We start from the raw sequence: 27,609 nt of genomic DNA, 5'->3' as shown, positions 1-27,609 counted from the left end.
AGCACCTAATCTAAAGCACATTTATCTTCAGCACACACAAAATTTTACTAGTTTCTTTTTACAGTTACTGAATACCACATTATCTGAAGTTAGAATTTACTATGCGGGGCTTAAAAACCTTACTAAGATCTTAAAAACAGGCTTCATAATAAAATATTTAATAATTTGCAACCTACATCAGCTCTTACACTCCTACTACATTCATCACATTTTCTACCACGAAGAATATCATGAATGTATGTCGGCCACAGAAATACATTTGATGTACTTATACCAGAATAACAGTGCTTAATTACCTTCTTACTACTTTGGCTCGATTTCCCATACATGGGTATGTTTGTTCAGCAAGTCAGCTTCTGAAACACGAATAAATTCACTCATTTCTACAGCTGTGAAAAGATTTCTGAAATATGGGAAATTTCAATAGCTCCTTCTTTCAATCACTTACTTTAAATAAAATAACAAAAAATGCTCAGGATTAAAGAAATCCAGGGAAAGAGAAAAGATTAACCTAGAAAAGGCAAACAGGCAAGTAAATAAATCTGAGCTTCATTGTTACTTCCCACTTCAACAGAGGATTCCTACAAGGGCCTGGCCATTGAGCTCTCACAGGTAGGACAGAGGTCAGCACAGGCCCTCAGCATGCACAGCAGCCCCTGTGACATTAGCCAGGGCCACAGTGCAGTGGTTCCAAAGAGGAGGAACGCGCAGTCGGGCACAGAAGTGCATTTTTTTCTCTGCTTTCCTGCAGTTACCACACGGAGCGCAGGAGTCAGAGCTGCCATGGCACCGTAATGGAAATAAACGACTCCGCAGAGCCGGCAGCGGGAGCTGGGAGTGGGGAGCATCCTCATCCCGGCCCCAGAGGCCACGTAAATCTGTCCCTGTCAGGAGAGCTCCGGGAGGTGCTTGGCACCCGCCGCTCCCCGGGAGTCAGTGAGAGTTCAGGTGCTTACTGTGTCATCAGACGTGACCTTCAGATGCGACATGGCCGGCACGTTTGTTTTCCCACAGCAGTGATTGCTTCAGTCAATTATTATTGCCCATCCTGGAGCGCAAACACATAAGGACTTGATTTACAGTGCAAAATATACATCCTGAATTTACTTCCTCTTTTGTTTTTGGTCTGCCATAGCATCTCCAGCTTAAAGGGATGACAGCAAATTACTTCATAGGTAAATATATCTACATATGAGGAAGGATAAATATCACTCATTCAGGGCATCCTGAAATGAATGCTCCATTATAGCATTGGATGTGCTGCGTCAGATGTGACAATATATTTAAAGAGTTTTGCATTTTGTTTTAAAAGTGCTCATTTTTTCTGGTACCTGAAAAAAATCATTAGCAAATTTGTTGATTTGGCAATTTAACCATTAAATCCAGTTTAGCCCAGATTTAAGATTGTACATTCAGTTCTTTAAGCAATGTTTAGGTATTACCAATATACTGAAAGATAGATGAGACAGCCTCATGGTAATACAGCTTTTAACCTTTCCTCTCCTCTACCATGACGGGGGAGAATTACAGTAAATGATGGTTACCTTGTCTGCAGTATGGACAATTGATTTGACCTCACTGCATCTGATGCTCTAATGGACTTCGTGGCTGAATCCCTGGAGATATAAAATATGTCCAAGTGAATTGGGGCAGGTTAAAGAACGGACCTGCTTTTCATGGCTGGCTCAAGCTGTAATAGATCTCCTGGTTGTTCTGAGAAGAAGATTAAAAATGATCAATATCCAAATCATTAAAAGAAAAGTGGTGGCTTCTGTAAATCTACCTTAGCTATATTTTTTTCCCTGCTGAATGCTGTGGGGGGAGTCTCTGTTGGTGACATGAGTTTCTATAACAAATGTTTGCTTCTGTTCACTTTCTTGTAGCATGGTCCCTGTTATATTAAGAATCAGACACTCAGGTGGCCTGAGTCGGCATTGCTTTCCTGAAGTCATGCTTGTTTCCACCATGAGGAATCTGTCTTATGTTTAGTTAATATAGATAAAATGCCAATACTATTATATTTCTTGGACCAGCAAATAAAGCCAAGGACAGTTTTCAGAGAATGATGGCAACTATGATAAGTGAATGTCCTTACAGCTCTGCTAGCCAAAAAAAAAGGCCAAAAATAAAGGTCTCATTTAGGGAAAGGAAAACAAAAAGATTTGCCTTGGTTGCCCTGAGCCTTTCATTTGGCAAAGTGTAATTCAACATCTTGTTTATCCCTGCCTACTCTCTCTCTTAACAAGTATGTTTGTGCTCTTTTCCCAGCAGCCTTACGAGAGCTTGTAACATCCTCCAGCTCAGAGACCTTCCTCTCTGCTCACAGGCTAGGCAGCTTCAGTGGGATTATATACACCTACATTTCCTTCGCTTCCTAGAAAAGCCAAGCCTTAAGAAGACAGCTGTACAACTGATCCGTAGCTGGTACACATACATTAGATAATTATTTACTACACTTGGAATTCAAGAGAGCACCAATCTTTAACCAGGAAAGTCTGACACTGTTGGGATCTGATATTTCTATTTTTTAATTACAGAAATAAGTAAAGTCTGTATTTGAAGATGCAGTCTATTTTCCTTGTTTTCAGAAATTTAAGGGTACTAGAATTGCACTGACCTCCATTTCATTAAATTGAGTGAATGTGAAAAATATTCTATTATGAAGAAATAGGTTCCAACAAATTGAAAAAAAAATTCATTTTTTAATCCAGTTGCTTAACAATGTTTACCTTTTGTTCTTCACACATTGTGTGTTTAAAAATATGGATGTGTAATGCCTTCCTCAGTAAGGAATGTTTGTTTATCTACACGTGCTGTCCTGCATGAAGACAAGCAAAGGCACTTTACAAGCTCTTTGCTTTTTTCTGGGGTTGTCAGTACCCTGTGGCCTGGGCTGAGCTGAATGCCTCACATCCACGAGGAGAAGAGGGAACAACTGCTGACCCTTGGATCCAGCTATTCTTGTAGCTGGAAACACTGTCAGGGGTTGCAAGCATCAAGCTGTCTGAAAGGCCAAAGTTGAGCACTACATTATTGGAGTAGGTGACATTTTATCCTTATTCTGCAACAATTCTAACAACTTCGAGTCCCTGCTGTCCCTTTATGAACACAGGTGTCATTTTGATGGGGGGATAGCCAAAATGACAAGACGGTGACCTACCAGTGAACTCTGGAGCAGGTGAGGCCTGTCAGCTTCTAATTTGAAACTGGTGTCAGTCCTGAGGAATGGCTGGTATAATCACATTTGTAACTGATCCCCTATAAACTCTGCAAACATTCACAGTGTGCCTGTTATGAGTAATATGAAATTAAAAATTCGTGTTTATGACACCGGACACCAAGAGAATCAAGGCAATTTCAGTAACAGGATCGGCTCCATCGTTCTTCCAGAGCACAACACCAAGCTGCCCCACTCACAGCCAAATGACTCTGCACTTATGTTACAATAGGCATTGTATTTCTTTTGAAGACAAACTTTTGAAACTAAGTGTAAAGGACCTAAGAACTAACTTGTAGTTGAAATTATTCCTTTTAAAATTTCTCTCATTCAAGTCCAGCCCTTAAGATGCTTATGATTTTTAAGTTGAAGTGTGGGACCTGACAAATCACATACATACTTGAATCTCAAATTTTCTGTATAACTGAAGGGAAGGCTCTGTGTAAATCTTATCTCTCAGACACATAAATTACCAGCTGCATGAATACTGCCATTAAGACATGCAGACAAGTGTAAGGGGTGGGGACAGGCAGGATGCCCGAAAGAGGTGGAGTCACAGAGAAAACAGGACATTTGTTCACTGAGTAATTTAGCTATGCAAGAATGGACACCACAAGTTAGGCTGTCAGACTCCCGTGCTTCTCTGGCATCAGGAAACTTCTTTTCTGCAAACTAGATCTTTTCTTCCTTGTTCTTTGTTATGTTATCTGTAATTTTTTATTAGGAAAAGTAAAAATTGCAGTGAGGTTAGATTTGAATTAAAATCAAATTCAAGTACAAACTTGAACCCCGACTGAATTAACAAAAGACAGGTACATCTGCAAGTACTCCTTTTGGGGACAGTGACAGTCCCAAACCCAAGAAGAAGACTAGGGTGCAAACTCTAATTTTGAGTGTATGAGAAAACATAGGAGCATTTTGTATTGCTGCTACCTAAATCTCAAGAGCTTGTCCTGTGCAGCTTTAAAATGCACTAGAAAGAGCCAATAACACTTCTGAATCTTGAAACCTTACCAGCCATTCTCCACCACCCAAAAACTCACCTCAGAGCTTCAGCCTTGAATCTGAGGCAGGGACTGCAAGCTGTGCACACTGCCATTGATGCGGTCACTTCTGGACACGTAATAAGACAGCTCACTTTAAATCTGATGTACAGCACAATTTTTTTGGGGTGTTTGGATAGGGCACATAAAACCTTGATAAAAATGCCATCCATTCAGAGCTTTCCTGGAAGCCAGTGAATTATGTTTTTGTTTTCGTCCTACTTAAATGGTTATAATTCAACATGTGGTTTAAATAGAGGAAATGAGGACAGTTTGGGCTCTTTGGTGTTTAGGGTTTTTTTAAACCAGTCAGAATTTCTGGACACTAACTTCAGAGAGTTTTCCACAGTGACCAGAAAACTGTCTGGGGAGAGGGAAAAAAACCAACCAGGTTCCCTTCTGAAAGGAAAGGTGGAAAGTAGAAGAACAGGACAAAAATCTTTGCTGAGCTGTTCAGAGCAGACCCTGATCTTGAGCCTATTCCCCACACACAGAAAGGAGCTACAGAGCACATCTGTTTTCATGACGTAGCTGCTGGTATTTTGAGCACTCAGGTCCTGCACTTTCCCCTGACCTCACAGCACCACTTTCTGTTAACACAATTACTTTCAGGCCATCTTTGGCTCCCACCAGCTTCAGTTTTGAAATTAAACAAAATTATTCCTTTCAATGCGCAGGAAGGCACAGGAACATTTAAGAGCAGGTGAGATGGAGGTAGGGAAAAATGAGATTATAAATAGATATCCCCATTTTTAAGTCCATTCATCTGTGTTACATTGGGGTAGAATGAAACAAGGAAGGCTGCATCAAAAAAAAAGAGTCTAGGCCTCTGAGTTTTCCTCTATGTCCTGCTGAACAAAGAGTAGCAACACCCTTTGACTCATTGCATGAGAGATATCTGTGCACAGGTCATTCCTGTGTCTAGCTTGGTCCCATCTCACCTAGCTGTTCTAAATGCTGGCCTAGGATGTTTTCTCCCTGACCCATTGAACTTATAATTAGCTCTACAAAATGGATTGGCAGAGCATACTGACACCACAACCCAAAGACCTGGACACTACTCTGCAAAGTAGGTCCAAACTGTTGCCCTGCTTGATTCCTTCTCAGGCTCAGTGACTGTCATTTCACAACTCACTGCACTTTGCTGGCTACAGGGCACCCACACGCAAATGCCTCAGTCATGGAAGAATTCCTTTTTTGCTATATACAGAAAGACCACCCCATCTGGGAAGCTTTCCCCTCAAAATCAATCCATTTAAAAGGTAAGTTTAAGTTTTTGTGACTTCTTAGTGTTTTCTTTAAAAAAAGAAAAAGCGTGTTTCAGTCAAAAACCTGTAATCAACTCGACCTGAAATAGCAAGGCTTCCCCTGCCTTTGGCCACGTGGCAACATGTGTGCAGCCCCAGGGAATGCATCAGCACCAATGCAGTGACCCAGTGAAAATCCTGGAAGCAAGGCAGACAGTATGAAAGTCATGCATTAAGGAATGTTTGTGTATACTGCTGAGGCAAATTACAGAACTTCCCAGAAATATTTGCAATGTGATGGCCTAGGAAAGCCATGTGGGAGTTGTACTTTGGACAGGGGGTATTATGCCAGTAACAGAAGTAGTGGCTGTGTCTCACCCCCTGGAGCTCTTCCTAAATCACCCCCTTCTTAAATCCCCAGGAGTCGGAGCTGCAGAGCCAGATGCCCTTGGCACCCAGCTTTTGTTTCCTCTCAGTGGCAAAAGTCTGCAGAATGGTGACACAGATTTACTCAAAGGAGGCAGTGTGGAAGCAGATCTGGACACATGTGACAGAGCTGGAGGCATCTCACTGTAATTAATCAGTAGTGAAACAAGTAGTTATTTATGTTGCACATCTAATGAACAAGAATTAGTCATGGTTCTGATTCTTGGGCAACTATTTGTGCAGCTTATCTAATATTTGAAAGGCAACTGCACTGAATGTTTTCTAATTCAAAGAGGCTGGGTGAAACAAGAACTGACTTCTACCTTTGACTAAACATTAGGAAACTGGTTTCCCTGTTCAGAAGTGTCTGGATGAATTGTTCCATTTTCTTTCTTTCTTTGAGTTTTCCTGACTTCAGTCAGGAGGTGAAATGCCAGAAATACCCAGAGACACCCTACCAAACCAGACGGCTCCCCTGCAGGCACTGCAGCCTGATGGGTGTTTTTCCAAACCAGCCCTGAACTCTGAACCTTCAAATCACTTACAGATCCCTTCCACGCAGAAACAAAACCACATCCCTGCCTGACTTTTGCAAGCAGAAGTGTGGTGGAGAGCCTGGATCAGCAGACCTCCTCTGTACAGTCCAGCTGCTTTGCAAATGCAGCTCAAGTGACTCAAGGCTGCTGTGGTTTCAGCTGCCTTCTGGAGCTGGGAACGGAGGAGTTGTCAGACTCTGTTTGGGCTGGATGCTGTTAATGACTGTGGAGCTAAGCATAAGCTGGGCACCCATTAGCTCTGCAATCGCCTAAAGAAAATCCTCTCCTTGTTTACTCAGGGTACAGCCTGAACGAAGCTGAACTAGCCAAAGAACTAGGAGACACTAAATTTCCAATTACAAGCACTGTCTGGTCTGATGGTATTTTTTTTAAGAAACTAAAGCTGCCTGTCCGTGGTGATAAGCTGGTTTTTAGTATGAAATATAACAGTTGTATTGTACGTGACTGCTCCGTGCAGCGCAATTTACAGAGCTGCTCTGGTGACTGCTGTCCCTGACAGGGTGCCCTTTATAACGGCACTTTGTAGCACATCAACATTTTCATGATTCTAAGAGAGTGGAGAAAGAAATACTTCCATAGTAGAAAATCCTGTTAGGTAACTTCCTGTTGAAGTCTATATGAGATTGGATGTCAAAACATTTTTATTGTTAGCTGGCGGGAATTACACTAACTGACAGCAGCAGTTTAACAACTGAGATGCAGCAGATGTAGTTTGTTATTTTACTTGTTTTTCTAGTAACATTTCGAAGCAATAAAGCCTGTCCTTAGAAATGGAATCAGGGTCCCTGCCTCCTGCTTTTAGAACCTTTCTCAGGTTGGTACGAGAGGAACAAGTGATAAAAGAGATTAAGAAATAATGCTTTAACTTAGTCTTGCTACTTGGTGCCAAAGTATCCTGGTCTAATAACAGCACGAACAATGTGCCTACATTGTTAAAATGAAATTTCAATGGGATTTAACTGGCAGCTGAAATGAAGAGGAGCCGCAGTTCGGGTGTTTCCCGTCACTCGGGCCCCGGCTGTGGCTCTGGAACCGCGGTCGGTCGTCGCCGCTTCCGCCGCCGGCCGCAGTTCCGGCGCTGGCCGCGAGGTGGCGGCCGAGGCGGTGGCATCGCCGCTGCCCGCGGGCCCCGCGGTTCCTGGGAGAACGAGCCGTGCCCGCTTCCCGCTCCGCACGTCCTGCTGCTGCGCGGCTTCCAGAGCCTGCGAACAGTGCTGCTGCTCTGCATCCTCTGCTCTACAGGCAGGGGAAAACCATTCCCTCAGAATTTACCACGACTTCGTTATCTTCTCCTGAAAACATTACCAGCTATCACACAACCATCCTGAAAAATCCCCTGCAAAACCTTTGCCGCTCCCGTGTGCGGCCGCTTACCGAAGTCTCTCATATGTCCTGCTCAGAAGGGGGAGGCTGTGACTCCCCCTGCCTTGGGCTATGATGACATCCCCAGCCACAATTAGGTTTTCCACATTTATTTTTCCTCCGTTCTTAATTTAAAGACCTGCTAAATTATTTCTTCAATGTTTTTGCATCTTGCTTCGGCATAGAGACAGCTGCTGTTAACCAGCATGTTTGAAAGGTACAGAAGCATTTAGGACAGGAACCTTCCCCTGAGCTGGACATGTTTGTCACGTTGTCAGTGGGCACAGGGCTTTGCCAAGGAAGCGATGGGAACCACGCTGTTGACGTTCCCATTAATGTTTCTTGTTTCCTGTCTGTTCACACTCTTGACCCACATTGCTGTGTAACACATGTGTGCCAAAGTCACAAAAAGAGGCTTAAATGGCTGTCAGAGGTGCTGAGGTGGTTGAGCCCGTCTCAATTTGTGTTTCCACAGGAGCCTGCTGTGGTGGGACTCCCACTTTTCAGAACAAAACCATGCTTTTTACCCCAGCTCCAACATCCAGCGTGTTCTTAATGGTCTTATAGATCTGGTCTCAGTTGTCATACTCAAATAACAGTCTAAATTTGGACCTGTTTGGGTCAAAATGGTTTAAAGATAACATCGTGGAGGTCACAGGCTTCTGCTTGTGGCTCTGGCACCACAAAAAGCAGTGACAGTGCTCAGTGTCAAGATGCACTGGCAATGAGAGTAGCTCAGGACTGCAGTAAACCCTGGATTCAGAATATCAAAGCATTGAACAGCCTTATAAAATACTAGCAGAGAAGGTGGGCAGATGAAAAGGAAAGGAAATAGAAAAAAAGAAGAGGAGAAAATATGGAGAAACAAAAATAGTTGAGAATATAGGGAGTTTAAAAGCACTGATGTGTATATTTTTTTTTTGAGCCTGTTCATGTGTGTGTACAAAGGCATGCATGTGCATGTTACCCCAGCACATGCCCATAGGAACTGCTGCTGGACAACAAATAAGAAAAGGAAATGTGGGAGGAGATGAGGAATAGGAGAGTAAAGTGGTCTAGAATAACGAAGCCTGGTATTTTATGTCTTTGAAGAGTGGACTTGCATGAAGACTTACACGTGGAAGAATTGATTGTTTTGAAAATAAATGCAAAGATTCACTCCTGGGTAGAGCTTTTTTCAAAGTAGTAAAACAGCAGGTTCTAAAAATGCTTTTGAACAGTAACAGTGAAAAACTCTTAATGGTAGCACAAATAAGGTAGTGTTAATGAATTCAGTCCTTGCTGGTAAAATAATGCGTGCTTTTTAAGTCAAAATTTCAAACTGTTTTTGTTTGTTTGCTAGGAGTTCATCTCTCCTTTTTACTTGCTTTAAATCGAATGGGATTTTGGTTCTGCCTGTCATTTTGAAGAAGCCTGGAAAAGAGGGAAAGGCCCCTGTGAGAAATTAATTTAACAACCAAATGCTGTCCCTGAGAAACCAGAGCAGTTCCTCTGTGCCAGGGGGGACCAAAACAGAATGAGGGGAGTGAGAACGGAGGGTCTGTGTGCTGCTCACAGGCTCAGCTCTTGCCCAGCTCTCTTTTGGTCTTTATAGGCCATTGGCAAAAAAATTGTAAAATGTTCTGAAATTTTAGAGATTTGAAAGAGGCTTTTCCACAAGTGTCATGAGGAGCTGGGTAGTGGAAGATTTTAGCTATACTATATTTCATTTACATGCCTAAGGAAAAGCTATCACCTTGTAAAAATCTGGCATCAGTGCCAAGCAGTCAGGTTCTGGTCTATCTCCTAAGTTCTGTTCAGGTTTCTCCTTAGAAAAATGGAAACAAAATCCTGTACTTGGAGTACATCTCCCACACATGAAGTTTCAGTTTGAAGTGAATTAAAATCACCAGTGGATCTGTTCAACACTGGTAAGGTTCTGCCTCAGTTGCCAGGAAGCCTTTTTTTATGCCAGGGGGAAATTTGTGGTATCTTTTATCAGTTTCTCTAGTAAAAAGATTTTCTCCTAGACCCAATCTCCAGGAGTACAAAAGTCACCCTGTTTGCTCCCAAGGACGAACTCTAGACAAATAGGCCACTCATTCAGACATCTGTTTAATCCACATCCAGCAGATTGTTTCCTTACCAGGAGATACCAGTTTTGGAAGAATTTGATTTCAGGATTCGAAGCAGTTCCAAAGACCACTTGGGCTTGACCTTCAAATGCCTTAGATAGATACAAGCCTTGAAAATGACCCTCTGCACCCTGGGAACTTTTGCAGGGGAAAACAAATAACCACCCAGGGGTATAGTCTTAACTATGTTGCTGAGTCAATGAATTACAGTGCTCTAAATCAGCTGAAGATTCAGTTAACCATGAATAAGTTTCCTAAAGGTAGGAAAATATAATAGTACTAAGGCTTATAGTTAGTGAAGTTGATATTAAATATATCCATGTGCCTGTACGATAGGAAAGGAAAAGAGATGGAAGAGATTTGTAATCCATGGGAAGAGCAAGGAGCTGAGGAGACACATCCAGGAGCAGAACATGGATTGTGCAGCATTGCTCTGAGTCCCAGCACTACCAGGCACCCAGTGCCACATGAACATCCCAGTGCACCCCATGAGGCTGCCAGGAACCTGATGGGGAAAACATCTGGAGCAGCTAGAATGCTCTTCCAGCTCTTGTTGGCAGCATTTTCAGCCTTCCAAACAATTGTTATCTGAACTTGCACCACTGATGCTTCAATGGAAAATGTCCAAAAACAAGGAGAGACTTTGCCAGACCCTCCCAGCAGCCCTGGGGTAGAATAGGGATCTGAGATAAGTGTGATTTTTGTCTCAGCTACAGCTGATCCCAACATTATGCAGGCAAACACCCTCAATGAGAGATAGGGACAATAAATTCTGTGCCTTTGTGTAGGCAGTGGCATTTTGGTATTGGGGGCAAAATGCTTCACAGAAGCCAAGGCGCTCTTTTATCTTTTCATACATCTTCACAATTTCATTTCAAAATACGGCTTTTTTGTGAGCTGTCTGTGATTCCCACTGCAAGCCTGAACAGTTACTGTGGCTCATGCATCATGTATATGTTTGCAGGTCACACCGTGTTCTGAGATCTGCCTTCACAGCATTCAGAACGTGCAGCTGCAAATGGAAATGTAGGAGAGGTCAGCACTGAGGGGTTTGCATTTAGCATCAACTACTGGAATCCCAAACCTAGAAATGAGCCAGAGGAAGCCAGCAGTTCTCTGCTTTGCATATGCTTATGGCCCAGGAGCAATTCCAAGGACCCAGGTCTGATTTCCCAATTCTGTACATGCACTCCTGCAAATTTTTTCAATATTGGCACCAAGAAATATGTAGGCAATTGAGGGCTGGATTCAGATCTGAAATGAATATTTACTTCTGTCAATTAGGAGTAGACAAGTGCTCTGTGATCATTACCTTAACAAAACCAGAGCTTTATCTGAAGAGTTGAAAAATTGTGTTTGAACAGAAGAGTCACAAGATCTGTAAGAATATTCAAGTTTCTCCAAGTCTCACTGTTTTCAGTGCAGGCACCTAAATTGAAGCAAAATATGTAAATCTCATCCCTGCTGTTTTATGTCAGTGACAGAATTTTATTCCTGTTAAGATTACTTCTACTGTGACATGAAACTGTGTGACAAAGTAAATGAATATAGCAAGAAACTCGATGTCCATGCAAAATATGTTGACATACCTGCTGTGTCTTCCTAGCCTTTTCTTTTTATCTTTGCTTATTTGTCGTGTTTCTTCCTGTGTCCTGTTTTGGTCACTCTCAAATAAAAAACCTCATTTACTGTAGTTTTTGGTTTGTTTTTTTTTTTTTTTCAAATTGATGTCAACTAATAATTTCAGGCAGAAATTGAATCTTGTCAGGACTGGCTGATTCTTGCAGCTTGCTGGATGTGAGTTCCAGACAAATACAAGGAAAATATTTAACAGTACTTAGAATATTGTTCTAGTAGTAGATACATGAATTGTAGACTAACACAGCGAAGTTATGTAAAGCCTACAGCAACTTCATGATCATGAGTATTTACACAAGCTAACTAATCCAGAGAGCTTTCTCCAGCCAGCCACAGAAACACGCAGCTGCTGTGGCTGGTTCGTGCAGGGTTTGTCTTGAGAACTTGGAATCCTTGCCACACTCCTGTAATCACTCTAGCAGTAATTTCAGACAAACTGCTCATGAGGTGACAGCCTCAAAGCACAAAGAAAGCTTCGATCTTTCAGTCAAAAAAGCATTTTCTTTCTTTTCTCTAAGGGCTAAATATTCTGTGCAAGTTCTTGACTATGAATAGCTCACTGTGCCTTGTAAGCCAGGCTCTGCAGTGCCCGTGGGCTGGCCCCATGGAACCATCCACACAGCTCTGCCACTCACCCGCTGACCCAGGCACCCACTGCTACTCTCAGTGGGGTGCTGTTAGCTCAGGCCTAGTCATATATTGGACAAAGCTCTCTTATTTTTGTGTACGTGTGAATATATTCACAGATATATTCTCTGTGATTCAGTCAGAGAACAGCAGAATATGTTTATGTGAAAATAACTGTCTGTGTGATATCTGAATATCTCAGCGCTCTTTGGGATCACACTTGGGCCAGTTTGTCAAAATTTGGGGGAAATCTCTCCTTTTGCATCATTTCATCAATTAAATGCCTCATCCTTGGATTTGTTTTCTTTTGGGAGTGCAACATAAACTTGAGTGCAATTGAGCCTCTGTGAGGTCCTGCTTTACTCATGGAAACCAAATTAAATGGATCTATTAGCCAGCATTGATCCACTTGGGACAGGTTAGACTGCAGGGTAACTGTGATGCCAGTTTCTGTATGGCCCATATAACGTGTTCATCTGCACAGCAGTCTCCCAAATTTTTTAAAGCTTCTACACCAGCTGTATTTTGAGATCCAGCTGAGAAGCCTCAATTTAGTGTCCATCAGGAACTGAATCCAAACTTGCATTTCATACTAAAGCATGTCACCCTATAACACTTCTGTCATTCATGCAAGTCTTGCAAATTACTATTTCCCCAGATAAAAATAAATATAATATTCTTGTATTTGCAAAACTATACAAATACAGAAAAAAAATATATATATATACACACACACCCTAAACTTTTAGTTTACCTTGATTGGAAAAAGATTGGAAAAACTGATGTTAAGACTGAGCTTGTATATGTTCTTGATATTTTTGCTGGGTTGCATGGTAGCATATGGGGCTTAGAATTCCAGTCTCAGGGTCCATCAGTGCTTAACACTTAACAAGAACCTGACATTTGTCAGTCACATCTATTGTAAGTTTACCCAGTGCATTTCCCCCAGCTATCTACGTGAAGAGGATGGACACTGTATTAACAACTCTCCAGGTACTCTGAATCCTTTTCCTCCCACTCCATTCTTCTATCAGGCAATGAGCTCAGATCAGACTCACCTCAGTGTTCCAGCACATCGGCCAGCATTTAGAGGCAGAAAATCTGAATCTTCGCACTGCTGACCTTATTGTTTCACAGACTATTGATTGCAAGTCATCAGGTTTCAGCAGTTCAAAGGGATCAGCCTCTGGAAAAGAAAAGCAGAAAGAAGGAATGAACCCATGCACAGGATCAGGGCTCAATTGCAACTGATGTAATGTAATGTGGAGATACAGTAGTGAAAAGAGCGTCTCTAATCTCTCTTGTGCAGCCAGAAGCTTGCAGCACACCAGTGTGCCCACGTGGCCTGCAGGGAAGGGAATGCTGGCAAGGATCACAGTAAAGGCTGAGCAGGACAGGTGTCCACCTCCAAGGGCTCCAAATAGAATAGAAGTTCTGTGTTTCTCCCTGTTGACCCATGTTCACCTTATGCTTTGGTGCAGAGAGAACAAGAGGCACCCCCTGAAGCAGAGCCAGGGTGGAGAGCCCTGTGAGTCTGTGTGAACACATCCCCAGCCAGAGCCATCCCTTTTCTCGTCTCACAATCAGGTAAGTCCCATTAGAAGACATCCAGCAAAGAACTCACTTCACCTCACCAGCACCCCTCAGCTCTCGCTAGAAAACTTTTCATTTCCACAAAAGGGTCAATGAAGCTAAATTTCTAAATTTATGTATAACTTGTGAAGGTTTAGACTAACAGACATAGTTTGCAGAAATATACCTTGGTGGATTTATTATCAACTGCTTTCCTTCTACTAATCTTAATCATTTGTGATATTGCATGCAGTAAGAAGAACTTGGAACATCAGTTATGGTACTTGGATTCAAATCTAATATCATTTGATATTAAACTCATCAGGGCTTTAGAACTCGAGTGAGGCTGCGAATTTCAAGTGTAGTTTTTGATAAACTATTTGCAAAAGAGATGTATTCCAAATGTTTGCTCATTTAATTAAAACATAAAAGATTTTTCTCTTTGACTGGAGCTTGCTTCTGACCCTTCTTGCCTGTGTGTGGTTTGTATTGTTCTTGGCTAATGAGATAAAGGATATGTACTAAACATTTACACATTAAAGGCATCCTTCATTCAGCATGAAGGTGTTGATACATCAAGGATACCTCAAACATGCTGAGATTCCAACGACTTGTCAGACAAATTAGCACCTTACCAATTGGGGGTAAAATTGAGTTTCACATTTCTCCCTGGTGGGAAGAAAAAAAATCAAAAATCACTGTAGTTTAATGCTTTCTTTGCAAATAGGAACACAAAAGGCTTTATCACCTCTGTAGTGTAAATTATAGCCCTCACCAACTATCTGATTTTTAATTCATTGGTTTTAAATGATCCCAGGCAGCTCAGAGCAAATCCATTGTGTTATTCCTATCTTAGAGCAGACATCTTCCCTCTTGTAAGTTCGTATCTTCCACAATTATTTAAAATTTACATTTCTACACTAAAATGGAAGAAAATGAAGGTCTCAAATCTGTATGTTTCACTAGCATATAACTGCCAGTGGGGAGTTAACCCAAACTCCAAGGAGTGTATGGAATTATGGGACTGTGTATGGCAATGAAACTAAAAAGGTCAAATTTTTAATTTCTTTTTTTCAGCTTACTAGTGCTTGGAATTAGTGCTCAGTGCTTCAGATTGCTGGCACACTGCATGAGACATTCAGCCTGAGAAAAACCCACTGTCAGATAATCCAGCCTAAGCAGCTATCCCAAAGGAATAAGTGGGCTGGGAATAGGTGCTGTGGACTACCACAGGAGCCAATTACTATTCTTTATCTCCAAGCTGCAAATGATTTCTGTCCAGGGGAGATCATGGCATAAATTCCTGCCTGCACAAGATTTGGGAAGAGGGCATTACTATCATAAACCTCTAAAATAGGAATTATTTCTGCATTACAAGGGCTTGCTTTAACTTACAGACCTGACCATGACCCAATCACAAACATGTATTTTCTAATATTATGAGGTCAGCCAAATAACATATAATCAAAGCAAGACAGAGCCTAAAGTTTCATAGAGATCAGTTACAAAACAAAGTTTCCCTTCAGCAATGTCTTCATTCTCAAAAATCTCAAATTTAGCAGATTTTTTTCTATATATACACAGGGTAGACATTTGAGGAGGATTTGCCTGGTTAAAGCTGCTTTTAAAACCATTCAGAAGGAATTTTCATTGCAAGAATTTTATTATCAGCCCTTCTAATTTGTCATTAAACCCTAATACCTAAACAAGACATACAGACATTTCTGCCCACACCTGGGTATCTGCTCCATGGGACTGTTATTCTATGGCCACAGTTTCTCCTTTACTGGGACAGGACACGTGTTCTGTGTGCAATCCTCACTGTTCAAAGATTCAGAATCATATTAAACTCATTCTGGAATAGCTGCCTGGGAAAAGAGTGTTACCAGAAGCATGGATTTAATTCTGAGCTGCCCCTTTATTCTCTGCAGGTATGTTTTTCAGAGTTCTGAACAGAAAAAGTGAGTAGAGCTGTTAGTGCTCAGCATCCATAACCAGGCAGACAAGGGCTGCTGAAGCACAGATATGGGACTGAATGTTGACAGTTTGGGCATTGCACAGGTATGTCAGATTTGTAAACCAGATTCTTATGCAAAGAACTTCATATAAATATCTGGAGAAAACCAGAGCTCTATTTTTCATGGTTCATGTTTGTTTGGAACGTAGAGCAGTGCCCCTGCTCTATAACACATATCAGATATATTAAAAACTTGCACAGGCTTTTACCTTGAGGGGAAAAAAAATCCCAAATAAAAAGATGCAGAATCTTCAAATTCTCAAAAGAGATATTTTTTTCCCATACCTATAGTGACATGATTTATAAATATGTAATTAAAAGGATCATAAATCTGTAGATAAGTGTTGGTATTTGACTGAAACACTAATGGCAAGCATTAACTGCATGTGGTCTGTTGTGTGGCTACTGGAATCAAGTAGTGAAGAGGATCACAGTTCCTTATTAGTTAGGACCACCTAGAGTGATGGAAAGCTTGAATGATCAAAGAGAAGACAGTTTTATGCTGCAAATGTTGATATACTCCTGAGCTTTCTAACTCATTTTAAGGTCCAGTGTGAACACTTGACATGCTAACTACTGAGCAGGGAAATGAGTGTAGTATTAGACTACAAAAGTTTTGTTTTCTTCAAAGATAAGTGAATAATATTCAGTGTTATATTCCCATCCCTTATTGGATCACAAAATAGTTTTATACTAGTACCAGAGCTCAACGACTTATTTTTGCCTACCTTAAGCAAGAATAAATTAGCCTTTCTTGCTAATAACAGCACATGAAAGAATCTATCCTGCTTTGTCTGAATATTCACAGTGATCACTGCTTAATTAGGATGAAAAATTTTCGTTACCTAATTTCTTCATAGAAACCAGATTAATCCAGAGTGATTGTTTACTTTTCATAACTTAGTCATGGAGTTCCAGGGAATTGTTTCTGTCTTGTCTGAATAGCTGAAATGTTTCAAAGAGGAGGAATGTGTCTCTGCAGTATTGCTGGTCATGAAAAGCTGCACCTCATGAAGGTACAGTTCTTCCTTGAAACACATTTGTGAACAAAAACCTATTGCCATGAGTGTAAATGCTAACGAAAACATGACTGAAGCAAGCTCTGCTTTGGAACTGATGTAACACTGAAGAGTGAGAATTGTCTTGCAGAATTCAAGTGGCTCTAAATTCTATAAGCACAGCTTCAATTTATTCACATACATCTGAAATTATTTTGTTTGTTGCTTTTCAGATTCCAGCCCTGAGGCTGTTCAGGTTATGGCATTTGATTCTGGGATTCATCAAATAAAATCTACTCTGGATATAGAAAAGCCTTCTCATTCAAGTGACAGGTGCTGGAAAGTAGTCTCTGTTAAGAAACCTGAACACTGATTTTAAATTCTATCTCAGAAAAAAACCCTTAACATCTGATTGAATAAGAGTCGTGATCTCCTCTGAGAGAGTTTTCACTTAACATAACTGAAAGACATAAGCAGGAGACACATGCAGTAAAACAACAACCCGATGCTACCACTGAGGATGAGTTTTAATAAAAAGTTTTATCCTCCTCACATATCAAAGTTCTACACAACTCTTGACCTGATATCCTTTAAATTCTCTAAAATCACCAGAGTTTTAAGGTGTTAAGCACCTCGGTATAGCAGGTACAAGTTTTTTATATTTAATACATTTATGTTTGTTATTTATACAACATGTAAATACTTATTATTAATTAACCATGGGATATATTTAATGTTTTCTCACTAAATAAAAAACATACACCAGCTGGAAAAATACTCCCGGGCATTATATTTGTGTTTTCTGAAGCCTGCAACCAAGTAGATGGTTCTCAATATAAAATGGACAACTGTCTAATCAGAAAAGTTGTCCCTCCCTCCTTGCCAGTATCTAAAATCCATTTTGTCACTCCTAAAATGTCAGGACGGCTCGGTTGCAACATCTTGACAGAAGCTGCAGAGAACAGAGCTGTGTGCATGGTCATGTGCTCCACTACAAAGTCAGCATCACTTCATAAAATCCTTGAGCTTGGTGTAAAGATGCCCCAATCTCATTGGAATTTGCTTTTTCAGACCACTTAATCCTGTACAAAACTACTAGAGAATCAGGAACAACACCCAGATTCTGCACTTTTGAAGGTACAATGATTGGTTTGAAATTCAACTAGGAAAAAAAAATCCCATGTTCAGATTTGAAGAATTAATTTAACCTTTTTGAAGAAATTGGAGGCTGGTGCTGTCAACTTTAAACCATCTCCATGTTTAAGGTTCAGACCTCATTAGTTTTGGCTAGGAATACTCTCTAATTACTAAGAGAGTTTCCTCAAGTTGCACTTTAGAAATTCATCTTTTTTGTAAGCTGTAAAGTATTCATAAAAAGCTAAAAACTGTGGGAAATTAGCATTGATGGATGTTTTCTTACCCTCCATCAGGAAATGATGTACTTGAAACTCATTACAGATCTTCACAGTAACTCTGCTGAATGTGCCTTGGGCTTTGTGCTGATCAGCACACAGAATTTACTGCATAATTCATCTCTCTTGTGTCACATTTAATGTATAACATGTATTTCCTGTTAATTATGAAAATAAGAAGGCGTCCTTTCTTTTGGAAACATAATCATGAAATTACTACAGAAATTAAGAAACATGGAGTTCTCTATTACCTCCTGCACAGAAACAGGAGGAAAGCGCTGCCGTGAGAACTCACCAAACATGATTTTCTTCTTGATGCACCAGGCACAGCCTCTCCCTGTGGCCCCACAAGGAGAGGTGCATGGATGGAATCCCTGTTGTCCTGCCAGGGTCACCATTCTCACTGGAGCTGTGATTTTGCACGTGGTCCCCTTAACCTTCTTCCACTGAGAGAGTTTTGGATGTTTTCATGTCTCTTTTCATGGATGTCAATGAAACATTAGGCATCCTGTATCTCATTTTCCTCATTCAAGGTTGAAGATTATTCAGTAATATTCTACTTCACTTCACCCATCCATCTCTATGTGTCTGTTGAGCTTCCTTTACTAAAAGAATGAAGAAACAAAAATCCCATCTCAGCATCATATCCACACCAATTCATCTTACAGATTACGTATTATCTGCCATCAGGGTAGGAGAGGGAAAGAGTGAAGTGATGGAGGAGGAGAAGGAAAGGAGCAACACCATAAATCTGAAAACATACCATTATTATTTGGAATAAGAAGGGGGCTCATCTGTACTCAATGGTACATTTGGCCTACACATTTTCATTGGCACATTGATTATTTCCCTTTGGAGAAACAATCTGGTGCTGGGATTATTTGCTCTGTGGATGTTCCTCAGGAAAGTTTGATGGGGCCCTTGGAGACTACATATTATCTCTCACTTATGGGGCAGTCCCATAATTCTCCCTTTTCAGAAACTTTCAGGTGATATTCCCTTTTGTCTCCTGCCCCACATGAAAATCTTCGTTCATAATTGTTAGGATCAGTAAAGCTGACAGGCTGCCTACAGCAATATAAAGTTGTGGTATCAGTAATAGTGCTGGTGATCTCTAGAGAGACAAATGAGTGTGGCTAAAAAGACATATTATCAGTGTTAGCTTTCAGGAATCAGGATAAATTCCATTTCCCCACCTGAAGAGATACCTGGGGCAGAACCCCACTGAAACAACCCTGCAGGACAAGAGCACAGCTTTGGTAGCTTCTCCAGATCTTACCTTCACTGTTCTTTATACAGATACGAATCATTTTACTACAGAGTTGGTGGTTAAAGTGATCTGGCTGTTAAAAAAAATAATGGCTTGAGGGGAGATTTCATTCTGACACAGCTGATCTCTCTAAGAAACAAAACCAGCCTTGTCAGGAAGAATTTAGGTGTTTTTAACCTTTTCCTCCAGGGTAGCATTTAAAATCATGTAAGCAAACAGTATACTTAGCACTAGTTATTGTAGTATCTGAATTTCTTGTGGCATCCTTAAACATCAATTCCTAGAGTTACATGGCTGTAAAATCATCCAGTACTAGTTTTTTTAAAATATTCATGACTGTGGGAAAAGTTTAGGAAGTGACTTCTAAACCAACACAGCCAAGAAGACCAGACATACCAAATGTATTCACCAAACTGCAAAAAATGGCTTTGAAGTCAATCTCATTATTTCTAGATACTTAAAGCATATTTTATTCAAGTGTGGGATAGCAATGCTGCAATTTTTGGGATATAACTTTTACCACTCCAAAACCAAACATACCTCTTACAAATCGGTGCTATAAGCAGTCACTCCTGCCTTCACAGATGGCTGGGCAATGCCTCTTCAGCCAGTTTAGAAGGTGAAGATGCAAAATGTTTCTGAATAATGTAAGCAAACATGAAACAACCTGTAAAGAGAAAATATCATGAAATATTCTTTTATAAAATGCAGGGGTATAATATCATCATCTTACAATAGAAGCTGTTCCCATCACCTTAGCATTTCACCTCAGGGCAAATTCATAGATTTCTCTTTTTTTCAAGGTATTGATTCTTTTGTATACCCTAATTGAGATTTAAGTAATTTTTTTTCACTTTTAGCTCTCAGGATAGGAGCCTTGCTTTAGAACAACCCATTTTATCATTACATACTGCACTTATTTCACATTTCTTGCGTTCTTAAGAATATTTTGCCATGAAAGTTTAATTTGTAACTTTTTATCTATTGAAAGTTGGTTTAAAACATTAGAAAAAACCAATAGATTTATTAAGACACATTCCATGCTATAGGTCCAACTGCTTAAAATGTTCATAGTTTTCCTTCCAAGCCCACATATTTCTCTAAACCTTGTCTTGTTCTATTTCTCACCCTTGGGTTTCTTTCACTCTTCACTGGCATAAACAGAGAGACTGATATTCTTTGAAAACAGATCTGCACAGATCATTTGTTCTTGAGGTATAGTATCTTGTTTGCAAGAATATTTTATATAAGAGCTGAATTATTGATAGGCAGCCTTAACATAACTTCTAGGGCAAAATATTGTTGCTATATGAAACTGTATTGTATTACTTTCAGGTCAAGTGATGGAATAGTTTGATCTTTGTAGCTTTGATCACAGAGATTCAGAAAATTCGACAAATCATATTGAATCTGTCAGATCAAAATGTGCACCTTCTTAGTTATGCCGAAGGAGGACTCCACAAGTTCTAAATTTAAGAGGGGGAAAAAAGAGTCTGTTCTCTCTGTAGAAATAAGGCAGCTCTTCATGTCCCAGTCTTTTAAAGCTAGGAATTCCTGGCCAATAGAATTATATTGCTCTAAAAGAAAGCATATAACAAAGTTCCTACATAATGAATGCACAAGGGAATTTTAAATACAATTTGTATGAAGGCTTCTCAAAAATAAATTTTTTTTAACATTCTCCAAAATTTCTCACAGTACACTTAACAGCCTTATTGTAGACAGACACACTTAGAAGATACTCAACCTCAAAGAATACCAAACATCATTTCCCAGATGTGTTATCCCAGGTCTCCCAAGCCCCCATGCTCCCTCCTGGCTTCAATTTAAATGTTCCATTGATAATCACTATTGAAAAGAATGAAACCTATGGCCTGATTCTGAAGCCATGCAAGGTTTAACTATGGCCTTTTATCTGGAACAAATGTCCATAGGTGTAATGGTGCTGGGACCAGACCCATTCAGACCACAGAACCATGTCCTGGTGGAAGGCCCCCATGGAAGGGCCCTTTTTTAGGTCAGCTGAGGATAAGAGTCAAAACTATCCCTAGCACCCAGTGCTGCAACTTGCCTTAGCCACCCATAAAGCATTGCTAAGATTACTCACACAATTTTCTCCTCAAATTATTTGACAGGCTATTAAAACCAATAAACCACTATAAAGAATTTTGCCAGATTTTCCCAACTCATCAAAGGGAAGTTCTCCTGAATGTGCAATAGGCTTTTATATGATGGAGTTTTGGCACAATTGTTTCATAGAACTTATAGTAAAGCAAATCTCCCATATCCTCAACATCTCACCTTCAATCTAGAGACTCCTCAAACCAAAGCTCTTCCCGAGTTAATTTAGTTGTTTTCACTCCGTATCACACTTTATTGCCTTTATGCTTCTCTCAGGAATGACAAAATGATGTGAAGGAAGCTGATTGCTGATACCTGAAAAGGCTGCCTCACTAGGGGTGGGATTTATTTCCATAACAAACAGTCAGAGGACCATTGAGCAACTATTTCAGCATCCTTTACTCAAAGGAGGAGTACAACCAGAGGGTTAGATGAGAGGGAATCCCAATTTCAGTATCAAAATATTCAACCATAAACTAATGTCTCCTGTGCCAGAGTTGCTCCTCCTCTCAGAGCTGCACATCACTGTGCATCATGGAAATGAAACAGCAGATGTTTCCAAATATAGAGGCAGAGCCATTGTGCTTTCAGCTGTCTTCCTGGACTGCAGACATACATTATAACTGTAGGCAGAAAGCCTTCTAAAATACCTGACAAAATTGGGGAGGAGGTCTAAAATTTTAAATAATGAGCCTATTCAAAATATTTATAGCTGATATTTGAAAGATGCAAAACAGGGAAGGTGGAACTGTTAGTAACATCATTCCTGCAGCAAACCCTTTTAGATAAATCCCTGTAGAGAGTCCAGCTGGACGTCTGCAGAGGAATTTGACACTGACATCCCTGGTAGCCGTTCAGTGGGTGCTGGCTGATGAAAGATACTGAGTGCTTAGAGTAAGAATCCTGTTGAAAACCCATGGCAGCTTTAAAAACAAAACCAGGTAGTGGTTTCCAAAAAGGAACCAAGTATATTGTGAACTCGATACCCCTCTCAATTTATAGTCTATCTTTAATCTGTGAACCCACCCACAAAAAAATTGCTAGCTGATTTTCATTGTATGTCTTGCTGAAAGAGAAAAGGCAATAGGTGATATGATGCACTTTCACTGTTAGAAATATCTGTGTCATTTGGAAGTGATGGAGGGATGGTATGAGCTAGCTGTTTAGGACCGTCACTCTTCAACATGCACCATACTAAGATTAATTTTTAGTTAGAACAATTTGTTATAAAAAGGATAGGTATACCTTATGTTTATCCATTTTATTTGCAATGTACATGAAAAAGAATAAGTTCTCTAAGCTCTATGATGACAGCAACTAAAAAGAAAAGTATTAGAATTGAAAATGCACCCAACCTCAGAATTTGCATGGATACAAAACTCAGTCTCCCCAGGATTTCCAAAGCATATATGTCTGGGGCTCCCTGAGCTGTTATTTTCACCAAGTTTTGAAGTCAGATAAAAATCTCATTATTCTAATCCAATGAGTGCAATCTCCTCACTTTCCAGTAGGACAACAGCCACTAGGAGATACCTTTTACTGTATCTCAGAGCAAATTGAGAAACAGTGAATACTAAATTAACTCCAGGGTGGTCTTGTGTAGGGACTGAAAAACAAATTCAGAGTAATTGTAACTGCAAAATGTCAATATCTTATTGATGTTGTGTAATTTTGCAGACATGGTATACTGGAAAAAAAAATTCTGTGGAATGCTCAGGATTGTTGTTTCACTGAAGGGAGAAGACAATACCACCATGGTGTCAAGAATCATAATCTCTTGCCATTTATGCATACTTCTGCTTATTTATCAAAATAAGATCTATTTCCTCCCATTTGTAACTCGTTTGTAATTTGTTGATCTTATTGGGAGTTTAGAAACAGGAAAGCCTTTTGCTCTTCTTGGGTTTGTTGTGCTCATTTCACAATGAAGATTTAGTTTTTATTTAAACTGGATGGCCCAATATATTCAGTTCAGCTGCTAGATTGACTGTCACTGAGTTGTCAAATGCCTGTTATGAATAGTATACAGAAGGAGAGCAAGTTGACCTTGAACTTGCTAAATGCTTTATGAATACTACCCATTTCCAGAAAAATGTGAATCTGTTTTCCAGATTTGCTCTTCTTGCTTTCCTTAAGGCTGTTCTCAGTAACAAATGCCTTTCATCTTACTGAGCTGCTTGTTACATGGAAGGTCTGGGAAGGGGAAAACATTCTAATGATGAATTTAATACTTGTGGATTGTAGAGGATTGATTATATTGCAAACTGAATTCCTGGACTTAGCCAAAGGCTATTAAGAATATTGTGGCTATAATGCCAGCCTTGCTTCCTAAAACCTGTCAAATTTTGGGGCATAGTTTTTCATTGCTGGGCTGATTTGGTCTTGGTGACTTTTCTTCTAATTGCTATTTTCATTGCTAAGCAAAGGCAGAGTGGATGATGCTATTTGAATACAATAAATAAAAACAATCATGTTTTTGATCTGTCCACAAGCCCATGCCTTGTTTCCAAAGATAAGAACAGGACCTCAGCGCCTCCAGCTGGCGTTGGAAACACAGAATCCTTGTGCATACGCCAAAGAACACAACAGGAAAGGGGGGCAGTTGGTGCTGTAGGATCCAGGTTGTAACCAGCAGAGAGAGAAGCACTCTAAATAGAATTAATTTAAGACACTATGTCCAGTACTGGATTTTGATCAAATACTTCAGAAGTAAAAAATAGCAGCTAATTTACTCTGCCATGAAATACATTGGTTCCTTTTCAAAAGCTACTTTCAGCTCTTTCAGAATTTGTGGGCAAAGTGGTTTCTAGCTAATACATAGTTTAAAATGCTGTTTTGAAAGCCTCTTGCATGATAGAGTTCATAGCAACAGCTTCTGCTACTGCCTTAAGAGCACAATAAGGTTTAATAAGAAGGATGCACTTCAGTTCATAGATTGCTTGTTTTCTGCTTTACTTTAGTCATCATAATCTTTACCTATGCTTAGTTAAAAAAAAAAGAAATCTGAAATAAAAAAGGCAGCTACCAGTATTGATCTTCTCTACACCACAGCAGGTTCCCTTGATCTGGATCGAACCTGTCTCTGTCAGTAACTGCTTTTTCAGGAGACAGTTCTATTTAAAATGTTTCACAGGGCATCTAGTTATTTGTTCATTTGTCAGGAATGGTGGAAGAGACTATAATAGACAAGCAGCCTCAGCTGGCTGCTGGATGTAAGACTAGATCCGGTCATACCACAAAGACAGAATAAGTGTATATTTTCTGTGCTCTGTGGAAAATAGATTTACGATACATCTTGACCTAAAACTCATTAAAAAAACCATTATCAATATTAATTGAAATGTAAAATTTCCTTAGGAATTTCATTGCAAACATTTTTACCCTAATATTGTTTTTGATGTTTAGAATGAGAGGTGAGTGGCATGGGCTGCAGTATGGTACACATGGCAGCTATCAATTCCACACTGCAAGATCCACTTTCCAGATGAATGTAATCGGAAATGTTTTCCTGCAGAGCATGTGCCCCATCACCTGTACCATCCATCTGTGCAAATCTGGGAAAAGGACAGTCTCTTCTGACAAATTTATCAAATGAAAAATATCTTGATCTTAATGGTTTTCAAAGAGCTTCATCTGAAGGAGAGCTTCAATGAACACTGAAACACACAATATGTATTCAGTGTCACTGAATGCGAGGTACAGTGTAGTCCTGACCAGCCAGTGTCATTTGCAATATCAACCACTGGTGTCACTTAGAGAGGCAGTTGGAGTGCCCATCCTACATTAGACATGGTGAGAAGAAACCTGAGACCTGTTCCTTTTCTTCTGACACACTTAAAAGACAAACACATGCTCCATTAAAAATAACACAGCTCTGCTCTGATATGTTTCCCTCCCATGTGTCTGACTTAAAAATATGCCTCAGTTCAGAGTGTTATGCTTATTAAGATATAATATTACTGTGCTGCAATGAGCTACTTCAGAGAACACAGCAGGGAAGCTGGCTCCCATTGTGCTAAAGAGGGCAGCCCCTTCAAACTCAGCACTGGAGCAAAACATTCTCTGCTTGCAACCCTCTCTCTTCTTGCATCCACAGTTTATTTTTTGTTTATTTTTTTCTTTTCTTTTTCTTGTTGTGTTTTCTTGAGTCATGTTGGTTCCACCTCAGAAAAGCTGTAGTGACACAATTGGCACTACAGCAGCTGAGGCTGAGAGCACTAGAAAGCAGCATATTACATTTTCTTTGCACAGGTCACTGAGCATCCAGTATGATTTTAGCACATCTTGTTGTGGAGAGCTTTTAATGCTAATTTGTTGCTATTATTTAAGAATAGGCTGCTGACGGGGACACTACCAGCATGCTGTCTAAACATTAGATATTATTTTGACCTTGCTTTATTCCTGCAGTAAAACCTGATCGCAGGTGGGAAATGCAGGCTGTTACTCATACATTAACCAACAATAGGGGCAACCCGGATGATAACTGAACATGGAGGGTGAGCATATGGAAATGATGGAGGGCTTTTTCCTTCTTTTTTGGTCTATATAAAGGAACTTAGGTAGCACTAATTTTTGCATTAAAAATGATACATCAGATATTAGATATAAATAATGCAGAATGCCACTGCACCTGTGAGGTACATACAATGCTTCCAGATCAAACAATAAAAATGTTGAAGCAATTAGAAATATGTTTCCAAAAGAATTAATTTATAAAATTATTCAGCTCTGCATCTTAGCAGTAAAGACACTTTAGCTGGATCTGTGGCATAGATTTTTGAATGAACAAGTATAGGAGCACAGTATATCCTGGTTTAGGAGTGAGTGGTGGGTCACCAGTTCTCCCCAGTTCAGCAGGTTCACAGTCCCAGAGATTCCTCACACTGAAAGTACCAGTGAGAAGCCTGACCCCAGGGACAGGATTGCTGTCATGTGGCAGTGGCTGGGAATGTTCCACATATTTAGCACTTATGCGTACACCAGCTCTACTTAATTGTTTTTCCTTCAAAATTTCTTCAGAAGAGCAATTCAATGAGGCTGGGTAAAGTATTATAGGTTTTAGGAGTCCTTTGGGTTTTGTAAAGACTGGATGCTTCTGCAAATTTAAGTATCAGTATAAACTTTTTTTCAGAGCAGAAAGTTTGTCACAAATTGGTAATCTTTATAAACTTCCTCCTTTAATATAGTTTGATCAACATAATAGGTTTTGCTCACAGCCTTAATTACTTTTGCCACTGAGAGCTTCTTTTTGGGGTAATGATTATTTATGAATGATCTTCCATTATGGGAATGAACTTCCATTATGAATTAGAGCAGCTGAAGATTTGTCATGGGTATTTATTCGCTTCTTCCCAAATCCAATTCCCCATCTCAGCTGAGCAGAGGCTTCAGTTTCAGCCTCTGTTTGAGCCACATTTTTGACCTGAAGTTTTTTCAAAAAATGCTGTCCATGTTACCATTGGTAACATTATGCACATCTCACACATCTGTTTCTCTCAAAAAAACTGCAGTCCTCTAGCCTAACACCTATTGATGCTTCAAATCAGATATTGCAAAACTTACTGCAAATTTTCATGTCTCCATCTAGTCCTTTAGTCTTGGACATACAAATAAGGGGTTCTTCGGGCTGCTGCTGTAAGAATCCACACCAGGAGTATTCACATGAACTCATACTGGGGCAAAGCACTTCATAGCTGTCCTGATTCACCTCATGTATATCAAAAGACCTCATTCTCAGGATAAAAATTACAATTAGCTGAAGAGAAGTTGAGAATTGTTCAACTCTGCTAAGGCAATATTGAGTCTGGGATCTAGACCAAAGTAAACAAGCAAAAAGGGAAGTCTTTCCCCAGGATCAGAAGATAGTCTGAAACAAGAGACATCCTTCATTCATCCACGCACAGCTGAGACCTACAGAACTACTTTGTAGCACTGCTCTGTGCTCTGCCAGGATGTCACTGGATCTACAAAATATAGTTGGTGGTGTTT

General features: G+C 40.1%; 1 long non-coding RNA gene across 1 annotated transcript in view; it reads right to left on the bottom strand.

The window, feature by feature from the left end:
* LOC119703637 overlaps positions 1-27,609 on the bottom strand; it is a 122,408-nt gene that overhangs the window by 30,266 nt on the left and 64,533 nt on the right. The window contains exons 3-5 of the long non-coding RNA XR_005257677.1: positions 20,041-20,167; positions 18,526-18,835; positions 13,290-13,417 (exon numbers count right to left, since the gene is read on the bottom strand). This is a non-coding gene — a long non-coding RNA (uncharacterized LOC119703637). The remainder of the gene's footprint in view (positions 1-13,289; positions 13,418-18,525; positions 18,836-20,040; positions 20,168-27,609) is intronic.

Source organism: Motacilla alba, chromosome 8, assembly GCF_015832195.1.
Source record: "Motacilla alba alba isolate MOTALB_02 chromosome 8, Motacilla_alba_V1.0_pri, whole genome shotgun sequence".
Lineage (NCBI taxonomy): Eukaryota > Metazoa > Chordata > Aves > Passeriformes > Motacillidae > Motacilla > Motacilla alba.
Note: the sequence above shows the minus strand (reverse complement) of the source record. Positions and strands in the feature narration are given on the sequence as shown.